The sequence below is a fragment of the Cornus florida genome, unplaced genomic scaffold (genome assembly GCF_030987335.1).
Source record: "Cornus florida cultivar Cherokee Brave unplaced genomic scaffold, ASM3098733v1 CherokeeBrave_3.0.0_Hap2_Chr07, whole genome shotgun sequence".
Lineage (NCBI taxonomy): Eukaryota > Viridiplantae > Streptophyta > Magnoliopsida > Cornales > Cornaceae > Cornus > Cornus florida.
In genome coordinates, this window is record NW_026775577.1 from 14,045,438 (window position 1) to 14,055,430 (window position 9,993).

The window sequence follows — 9,993 nt, forward strand, 5'->3', positions numbered from 1 at the left end:
AAAAAGGTTAGAAAATATATCACGTACTATATTTTAGAGAGAGAAAGAAGGAAGAGGAAGGAAGAGAAAAAGGAAGAAGGAGGCTAGGGTTTTTATCAAGTCCCTAAAGACAAGTTTTAATTCTTCTCTTCTCCTTTAATTCGTACTCTATGCATGCTAGATTAATTATAAGTTCATTGAATAAAAATTAATTAAATCAAATTACATAATAAGGTGGCCTTAATTTTTTATTTATTGTATTTTATCTTTACATAAATTGTTGGTTTCATGAACAGTTTTGTCCTTAATAGATGAAATCATAATTGGTACTTAAGGTGCGCGCCAAACGAGGAAGTTACTTTTATATACATGAACATAAATCAATTTGAGCATCTATACGAGATCAAAATCTGTTATTCTTTACACCTTAGGCACGCCAAACGAGGAAGGAGTAAACAAAAGTCAAAGATGCATCAGTTTTATTAATGAAAATTTCATGTTTTTTTTTCTTTTCTTTCCCTTCTTAAGACATACACGCTGAATGAGGGGAATCAGTATTTGCATGAATCAGTTTTGCATGTAATACATGACATAAAATCTATTTTTCTTGATCAAGCATGCACATCGTACGAAACGCGAATATTGTTGGAGTATATGCCTGAAATCAGTCAGAAGTTATTCATTTATTTTTTTACATGAATTATTTTTTTAAAATATTATTTTGATGAAGGTTGGGATATTAAACTGATATTTATTATTATTTTTGATTGATAGATCTGAATTTAAAAATTTAAATAAATTCATTAAGAGTTGGAATGCATGATTTAAGTTTACATGCTAAGTAAGAAATTTAATTAATTTTTAAAAAGGATAAATTAATCAAATATGGTTGGATTAAATTATTTTAATCAATTGTTTAGATTTAAATTAATTTAATCAGATTATGGAGATGTACAATTTAGTTGGGATGCATGTTAATTTCTTGTGATGTAAATTAAATGCATGCTATTTGGAATTTATGTTTTTGCTCAAGTAAATGCAAAGGATGTGTATATGATTTATATTATATTTATTTAAATTGTTATATGTAAATATTATTGACATTATACTTGGATTTGAAACTTTTATTTGATTATGATATAGATTAATGCATCATTATGGGATGGGGGCATATTAGAGACGGATTAACTTAAGAGTTAAGTCCTACCTATTTTAAAAGTGTTAAGTCCTACTTATTCATGTCAGGTCAACGGAATAATTGGATGACATATTATTGAAATAATAATTGGATATGTTATTTTGATGGTTGGATAGGACGAATTTTACATATAGAATTATACGCCACTATATGAGCTTTGAATCTCAGGATCAGTGGTTAAGATGCATATATTATCAGGGATGTGTAGCTAGATATAGTGTAGTTGTGTACCTAGTAGGTCTAGGTACTCATGTCCACTATATGTGCGTTTTGCATGTGCCTACTATTCATAATGATACTTTTGTCAAACAGTACGTAACTCTACTTATACAACAGTACGTAACTCTACTTATACATAATTTTCCCAATCCTAACTGGAAAAGAATTACAATTCCGAACCTAACATAACTGGGGGGAACTATAGTACCATATACCATATCATATATTTATAATATAATGTACATGTATATAAGTCAATATTTATGAGTGTGTATATATATATAGAAAGAGATAATGATACTTTTGAAATGAAATTAATTTATAAATATAGAATATAAGGATTAAGGAAACAATTTAGGATAAAAAAATGTGAAACATATATAGAATTCTACGGAGAATGAGAAAATTGAGGGGGGGCACTTTCCATATTTTCATTAAAAATATATATATATATTATTATAAAATATATATATAGAATATAAGGGAGGGAGAAAATATTTATGAGTGTATATATATATAGAAAGAGATAATGATACTTTTGGAATGAAATTAATTTATAAATATAGAATATAAGGATTAAGGAAACAATTTAGGATAAAAAAATGTCAAACATATATAGAATTCTACGGAGAATGAGAAAATTGAGGGGGGCACTTTCCATATTTTTATTAAAAATATATATATATTATTATAAAATATATATAGAATATAAGAGAGGGAGAAAATCCGGGCACGTGCCCCTCCTGGTCCTTAATTGGCTCCGTCCCTGGTTACCTTACTATATATATATATATATATATATATATATATAATCAGCTCAGAATCCACGGGCTTATTAGACGATGGGAAACACAGTGCAAAAGCTCCGGCAAGAAGAAGAGGAATCGAAAGAAGAGGAAGCATCATCAACGTTCACTTGCGAGATATGCATCGAACCCATGTTATCATCGTCAACCAAGAAATTCAAGAACCAGAACAGGTGTGTTCATCCATTCTGCACAGATTGCATGATGAAGTACATCCAAGTGAAGGTGGAGGAGGACAGCGTCGCCAACGTCCCATGTCCGGCACTGAATTGCGAGCAGCTCTTAGATCCTCTCTCCTGCAGGGCGGTCGTGCCAGCAAAACTGTTCGACAAGTGGTGCGATGTGCTGTGCGAGTCGGCCGTTCTAGAGTTGAAAAGATGTTACTGCCCGAATCGGAATTGCTCGTCTCTGGTTGTGAACGAATGTGGAGGGAATGTTAAGAAATCAGTGTGTCCCAATTGCGAGAGGATGTTCTGTTTCCACTGCAAGCTTCCATGGCACTCCGGCAATCGATGCGAAGAGAGTCGACATATTAGAATTTGGAATGATGTTCAGTTCGGAATACTTGTAGAGAGGAAAAATTGGAAGAGATGTCCCCGCTGCCTCCATTGCATTGAACGTTTTACGGGTTGCAGAAGTATTATATGCAGGTACTCACTCTTTCTCTCTCCCTATATATTTTGTATTTAAAGCAATCACTTTGCTATTTCACTTTCTTTATTTCATTTCAAGTTCGTTTTCAAAATATTTACTCTTAATCTATTTGAATGTAGATGTGGGGCCCATTTTTGCTACGACTGTGGAAGCGAGTTTAAAAATCTTCAGTGCAACTGCAACTCCAGACTATGCAGTCAGATTTTTTTATTTATATTTATATGTTTTGTTTTTGTAATAATGTGTATGGTAATAATTCACAACATGAAATCAACAAAATAATTTTTAGCAAACTGAATTAAACAGGATCTTTTTTAATAATTAAATTATTTATATTTTATAGGAACTATACTACATTTTTTTTTATGTATTTTTATTTTTTCTTCTTCTTTTATTACATTTGCTTACCTTGTCTAAACTTGGGGAGTGTAGGGTGGTTGTTCAATTGTCCAACTATGACACAAAATTGGTAGAAATTTAAGAAGTCATTGAGTCTCTCTCTCACAACTCAGATGAATTTAGTTATTATGAGAGATGAATTATGAGAAGATTGAATGGTCAAATGCGTGCTAAACTTATCGTATATATATATATATACACAGTGTGTATGAGTTTTGCTTAAACTAAATCAAATTCAAATTGACTGGCCCATATGCCGTCCTTACTTAAATTTGATGGTCTTATATTGGCCTTTTGCTCTAACTTTTGGGCAATGATATTGGAGTTTTTTTTTTTTTTTTTCTTCTCTAATTTGTGAGATTTATTCGATGCCCAACTGTTCAGCCACCAACCAATAAATATATATACATGATTCAATTTTTAGTCTTTGAAAGAGAAAAAATTAGAAAAACTTGTTTTCTTGCTGGCCAAACAAGTAAAAGAAATGATGGTATTGAAATTAGAAATGAATTACCTGTTTTCCATTTAGCCTGTTGATGTATCTATATTGTATCATGATCATATCTAATATCTCGTGTGTGAAAACTTTGATAGGAAAGTTCTACCTTGTTTTTTATTTTTATTTTTATTTTTTTCAAGGCAAAAAGTATTAGAAGTTAGATTAGTAACAGATACAGAAAGTCGAAGTCTAATACTCCAAAATTTATGAGAGACACTAATTCACTGGACTATCGAGACTTCTACAAGTTCTATCCCTATTTCAAGATGGAATTTCACAGATTGATGAATAAAATTTACCAATTGAATAGAGGACAATGTGCAAATTCAACTTTAATAAATCAAAATGCTAAAATTGTAGACAAGAAACCATAAATCTAACTTCTAATACTTTTTACCTTGAAAAAAATAAAAATAAAAATAAAAAACAAGGTAGAACTTCCCCAAAACTATAATCCATCTAAAAATGCACTTTTAAGTTATTATTATTATTTTTTCAACCTAATGAAAATAATTCTCTCAATTACTATTGTCATTATTTTTTTATTTTTTGAAAATTCAAGTAACGCACTTATTATATTAAGCTCAAACACTCAACCTGTGTTTGAAAAAAATGATTGTTTATACGGGTTTGTGGCCGAATGCCTTACAATGTGCACTCTTCTCTTATTATTAATACATTAGATAAATTACACTCACAATTTCTTGGTTTGGGTTAAAGATATATAATTATAACTTAAATATTTTTTTGGACAATGACATCACTAGATTTGGTAAATTAAACAATAACACTCCAAATCAAAATAAAAGTACTTTATTGTCTTTTGACTTATGAAGCGACTTCTTTGTATTGTGAATTTGCTATTTTAACATTCTCAAAACATTTTAATGGACAAAATTAACCTTCACACTGTAACTTTATTTTGACAATTATGATCATTGATCTTGGGAAGACATTATATCTACACTCTTTTAATTATTCACGATTATGTGATCTTTATTTGCCAGTAAACTCTCATAACTCCTAAACTACTCATAATAATTGACCAACAACTAAAGACTTCTTTTTCTTTTTCTTTTCTTTTTCAATTTTTTATTTTTTATTTTATTTTTTATTTTTTATTTTTTTGTGAAAGGTAATAATTAAAGACATTGGACCACATGATTGTAGATAGTTTGTTTTTTTTCTTTTTCTTTTTTATTTTTTTTATCTTGACAAAGAAGCTCATATACCTAAACTTTAAAACAAATTAATAATATTATTATAATTAGTATTACTACCTACTCATGAGAATATTCATTGCCTATTTTTATATGGCTCTTGCGTTTGTTACCAATTTGATTTATGCAATTAATTAAACATATGTGGATTGAAAGTTATGCCAAAATAATGATGTTATTATCTTCTCCATGCTTCTCAATGTCAAATTTTTTTATTTCTAATAAGAGATAGATAAAATTTAATATTTAATAATTCTATCAATTAATAAATTTTGCATCTAACCAATGCAATTGTTTATTCCTCTTTGAAGAGTAATATAACTTGTTCTTTTACAAACATTATGTTTTTTGTATAAATTGTGGGATGTAACTTGTTCATAAGCATTTTAATGGACAAAATTAAAATGCTTTTAGAAGGTTAAAATGATAAATTCATAATTTAAATAAGTCAATAAAGTTGAATGACAATAAGATACTTTTATTTTGATTTAGGCTGTCATCGTTTAAACCAACTTGGGAATGTTATTGTCTAAAAAATATCTAAGTTGTAACTACATGTCTTTAACCCAAGTCTAGAGAGTGTGAGTGTAATTTACCCTAATATATTTGCTTCATCTTTTAGAAAAAATAATAATAATAAATTATTATTTGAATTGCTTAGACCATTTGAATCAGAGTATGTTGGAGAGAAGAACACGACCCAATTGATCGAGTCTTTGTTCTAGGAGTAAATTCTAATATGTTGTTGGTCTTTTTTAAAAAGTAAAAAAATTTCAATAAATTCTAACAACAATGAATCTAATATCTTACCCTTAAGTTGGTAGTTCGAAATTTCATATCCTCAAGATTTGGGAGTTGGACTCTATTTTTTTTTATTATTATTTTTTTATAATGATAATTGTCCCGCATATAATTTGCCGAAATATTATGTATATACATTAGTAAAAGACACCTGTGGTCAAAATTTAAAAGTTAATTTATAATAAAAAATTTCTTTTATAAATAACTAATTTCCAACTATAAGTGCAGAAATTCATCAATTATAATAAATTGAAGAATAAAAACAAAACACTCAAAATAATAAAAGCAATGCACAATAGATACTTAGAGAAATTTTTTATATCTTTCATTGTAGGCTCATGCCTCTATTTATAGAAGAATAGGTGACAAAATTATGGTAAGACTCGCCTAACTTGCCTTCTATATTTTGTTTCATATAAAGATTTCTTTCTATCCTGATTCTTCCATGTGAGGCTTTTCTCCTATATAGAGTTCTTTCCTTATGTAGATTGATCTCATCTGTAGCTTGGACAATGTCTATCCCAGCAGTATCTTTAATTAAGAAAAGATTAAGCTTTTCTTATGATGGGCTGACAATGTCGTCTTTGGGCTAGATTGAACTGGGCTTTGAAAGTGATACGGCCCAAGAATGGAGAAGTTGTAATTCATTGATGATGTGACAGGTTTTTATTGGTAAGGAGATTTTTCCTTTCACACCCACTTATTTTAAATAGTTGATATTTAATATTTATAAAGTCATTATAAATATATATTTATAAGAGTTCAGTTTTATTATTTCTTTTATTAGTAAATTTTATAAACAATAATCAATTATAATTAATAATAAAATAATTGTGATCCAAAACTAAAATAAACAATAATCAATAGAAATAATATAGATGACAAAAAAACAAAAAATAGAAATAATATAGTATCTATACGTAAAATATTAGATGTGATCCAAAACAAAACAAAACAATAATCAAACAGAAATAATATAGCTTCTATATGTAAAAAATTAATTATGATCCAAAACTAAACTAAACAATAATCATGCATAAATAAAACAGCTCTTATATGCATGGACAAAATTAATTGTACTTGCAGAACAAAAACCAAATATATCAAGTTACTAATCAATTACCAAAATCATATCAAAAAGAGATAAAGAGAAATTAAAATTTTAAAGAAAAAATTCAATTTACTGAAATTTTTTAATTTGTTGTCAAGTTTCTAATCAATTATTGAAAAAATCTCATAATAGAGAAAAAATTGCTAATCAATTATTAAAAAAATTCAAATATAGAAAATTAATTAAAAAATATCAGAACAGAGAAAATTTATTACAGTTGCTAATCAATTATTAAAAAATTCAAAATAGAGAAAATGAATTGAAAAAAAAAAACTTTGTATATAATAAACCTAATTAAATCCTAACTTTGCACTTACAATTTTTGATTCTTCTCCCTCGTGATTATTCTTCTCCCCCATGTTATCATCGTCTTCGTCAACCAAGAAATTCAAGAACCAGAATAGGTGCGTTCATCCATTCTGCACAGATTGCATGATGAAGTATAACTTAATGTTGAAAAGATTGTGTAACTTAATGTGAGCCTGCACAGAGAGAAAACTATAGACTCTTTTAATGGCCAAATTGATGTTGGTTGATATGGGTCATCTTAGTGTTCGGTTTACAAGATAGCTCAAAAAAAAATAACAAAAAACAAAAAAAACAAAACCGTACATAATAAACAAAGCACAGACAAGAAAAAAATAAAAAACAAAGCATACATAGTCTTGGGGAAGGAAATAAGTAATGCACGGTAGAAAGACAAAACCGTGACAAATGCTTTAGATGGAAAATAAAAAACGAAAAATTTAAGAAATGTATTTTAAGTAATAAAACTTGGAAATTGCTTGCTAGTTCTACTGTTGTTACTAAAGTCTTGAAGTTTGGAAAAATATAGATAGTGCTGCTTCTTGATCGAATTCCCTTAAGCATTGTAATAATTATTTTTATTTCTGATGCATATTTTTGTGTTAAATAAATTATTTATTTCTGCCAAAAAAAAAGTATAAGAGGAAGTATAGAAAGTACTAAAAGATAAAATTTTAATGAAAAGAATAGTTATAGTATTATAAGTGTTGATGCCAAAAATCCACATGCTCCAGAGTCGGTGGCGATTCCTGCAAAACAAGAGAAGTGATAACTGGCATGGTATCGGCCGGGTGCACTCCGACGGTCAAGTTAGTACTTGACGATCTAATATCCGATAAGGATTACATATAAAATCTGTGGCGTACCTTTTTAGGTTGACCCATCATCTCTTTTATAGAAGTATTAATGGTAGTAGTTGTTAAAAACGAGATTCTCCCCGATCTAAGAAGATATCGTTTCCTTCTTACAAGAATGGTAACTCTGGTTATATATGGTAACCAAATATTTTTTATGATTCCATAGAGATTATGGGTAAGATAAATCCTTTACCCTTATCTTATTTCCATAGAGATTTTGGGTAAGATAAATCTCTTACCCTTATCTTATTTCTCTTTTGACTTTGAGTTGCCTATTATTTTTATCCTTATTAGTTGCCTCCCATTCTCGTGCTTGCTTGTCAAGTATCGAGAATGTCAGAGTGTTTTTTTGAGTGACGTCTCTTTAATAGAAATCAATTTCTTTTTAGGTTAACCCTTGTTGGGCGACCTTTTTTTTTTTTTTTTTTGGTTGATCTCATAAGATTTGCCCGAACTTCATGAGCTGAGGGAGTAGGCTTTTTTAAGCTGAATGAGCTTACCTTTTAAAAAAGGGAAGTATATTTACGAGTTTTACTCAGCTCGCCCCTTAAAAATATATATATATTTTACGAGTTTCACTCAGCTCGCCCTTTAAAAAGGAAAGTATATTTTACAAGTTGATTTTTGATTTCGACCCCTTTTAATACGGAGGACAACAATCACGAGCTTCTTTCAACTCGGGCCCTTATAGTACGGGGCACTTTTATATCAATCCCTTATAATATGGGAAATGGCAATTACGAGCTTCATTCAACTCGCCCTTTAAAAAGGAAAATATATTTTACGAGTTTCACTCAGCTCACCCTTTTAAAAAGGGATGTATATTTTACGAGTTTCACTAAAGCTTGCCCTTTAAAAAGGGATGTATATTTCAACCCCTTTTAATACGAAGGACAACAATAAAAGTTTCATTCAGCTCGGGCCCTTATAGTACGGGGTAATTTTATATCAATCCCTTATAATACGGAAATGGTAATTACGAGCTTCATTCAACTCGCCCTTTAAAAAGGAAAATATATTTTACGAGCTTCACTCAGCTCGCCCTTTAAAAAGGGAGGTATATTTTACAAGTTGATTTCGACCCCTTTTAATATGGAGGACAACAGTTACGAGCTTCATTCAGCTCGGGCCCTTATAGTACGGGGCACTTTTATATCAATCTTTTATAATACGGGGATGGCAATTATGAGCCTTTTAATATGGAGGACAACAGTTACGAGCTTCATTCAGCTCGGGCCCTTATAGTACGGGGCACTTTTATATCAATCTTTTATAATACGGGGATGGCAATTATGAGCTTCATTCAACTCACCCTTTAAAAAAGGAGTAGGTTCTCCAAGCTTCATGAACCTATCCTTTTAATATGGGAGGTTCATCCTCCTGAGTTTCGTCATCTCATCTTTTTAATAAGAGAACTAATTTTCGATAGTTGCGTGAGCTCATCTATTTGATAAGGAAGACTGATTTTCCAAAGTTTCGTGAGCTCGTATCTTTAATAAGAGAGGTTAATTTTCTGTCTCCATTCCCAAGCTTGCCTTTCATGCGCAAGGAGCACTAATATGTACAGTTTGAACGGATAATATATATACATACATATATATATATATATATATATATATATATATATGTATATCAGAATTAATACAATTAAGGCAAAAACTTATCATTGAGCATCATAGGACCAAAATCATCCATGGAGCTAGCGATTATTCTCTAGAATATATTTATTTATTTATTTTTTTTAAACCGTGTGAACAGTACCCGCGGGTACTATTCATGTGAATAGTACTCACAAAATAATATATATATATATATATTTTTAAAACCCTGTGAACAGTACCCGCGTGTACTATTCCTATGGGTACTATTCATATGAACAGTACTCACAATTTTTTTTTTTTTTTTTTCCCTGGGAACAGTACCCGCAAAGCGTGGTATTCTATC